We start from the raw sequence: 1,377 nt of genomic DNA, 5'->3' as shown, positions 1-1,377 counted from the left end.
CTTCCGGGGGGGTCCGGGTGCCCTCAGGGGGTGCGGGTGTTCTTGGCGGGGTCTGGATGCCCAGAGGGACCCGATGCTCTGGGGGGAGTGGGTGCTCTGAGGGGAGTCCGAGTGTTCTTGTGGCTCCCGGTGCTCTGGGGGGATCGGGTGTTTTTGGGTGAGCGGGTGCTCTGAGGGTCCAGATGCTCTGGGAATCAGAATGTGCTTGGGGGTCCGAGTGTTCTTTGGGGAGGTCTGGGTGCTCTGTGGTGTCCCGGTGCTTTGGGAGATCCGTGTTTCGGCCGCTCCTCCCCTCGGTGCCGGGGGAAGCCCAGGGGAAACTCCCCTGGTTCACCGCGGAGGCTCCGGAGCGTTCAGAGCATCCTCGGGACCACAAACGGATGCAGAAACACCAAAACATTATGATGCTGAATAAATAAGTCCCCTGGCTCATCCCAGCGCCGCTGGATACTGTTCGCTTCTGACCCCGATTTCGAAAGTTTCTGGCTTCAGATCATGTGCTTTTGACTATATCTGTGTTTGGTTTTTGTACAACTTCTGCATTTTGCGCCTGAGTTTGCTTGCTCTGTTCCTCTTTCTGTTCGTCTCTGTAAAGATTTTAACCAGCTCTTCTCCGTCCTAACATGGAAAAGGATGAGACAATGGTTATGGAATACTATCAAATTAACAAAATGCGCAAACAAGAAAACATATTTTTTTTGCTTACGTGTTACTTACGTTATCTTCGTATTGTTCTGTAACTGTACAAGAAGTAGACTTTTTTTCAGTCAGAAATTTAACTTTTCATTTGATATTGATTTTTCCATACAAATACAGGGGTTTTTAAAGTTATTGGAGGAGGCCTCCAAAGGAGGAGTTTTCATTCAGAACTCTTGCAGAGTTTTAAGTAAGACTTAGGGCTAGACAGGCTGCTTTTGTTGGGCTGGCAAAATTTGTTGCCCTTTTTACCTCTGTGACTTCAAGGAAATCAGTTCCAAACAATGAGAGGAAAAATAACTGAGGCTAAGGAAAGTTTAAGAAAAAAAATCTGGATAAGGAGAGCTACAGTCCTAGTCTGAATTCAGTAAAACCAGAGAGAGAACCTAGGACTAAAGAAAAAACAACATAAAAAAGAGCAAGTAGACTATCTTCCATCTTCAGGTGCAGACAGATCTCTACATTGGACATTCCTCTGATTGTTTTAGGATTAGTATTATGGTCCTTGTATTACCTACAGGACTAGAGATGAGGCCTCCCCTCTACAAACACAGATAAAGAGAAAGCCTTGTCCCAAAAAAGCAGGGAGTGTAATCACCAGGGAGGAAGGGGGGGCTGGTGACAGGGATATGTGAAGTAACTTGTCACACAGTGAGCGGCAGAGACAAGGAGCCCTTGCCC

This window comes from Manacus vitellinus, unplaced genomic scaffold, assembly GCF_001715985.3.
Source record: "Manacus vitellinus isolate BGI_N305 unplaced genomic scaffold, ASM171598v3 scaffold_6_pilon, whole genome shotgun sequence".
Taxonomy (NCBI): domain Eukaryota; kingdom Metazoa; phylum Chordata; class Aves; order Passeriformes; family Pipridae; genus Manacus; species Manacus vitellinus.
This window is presented reverse-complemented; position numbering follows the sequence as displayed.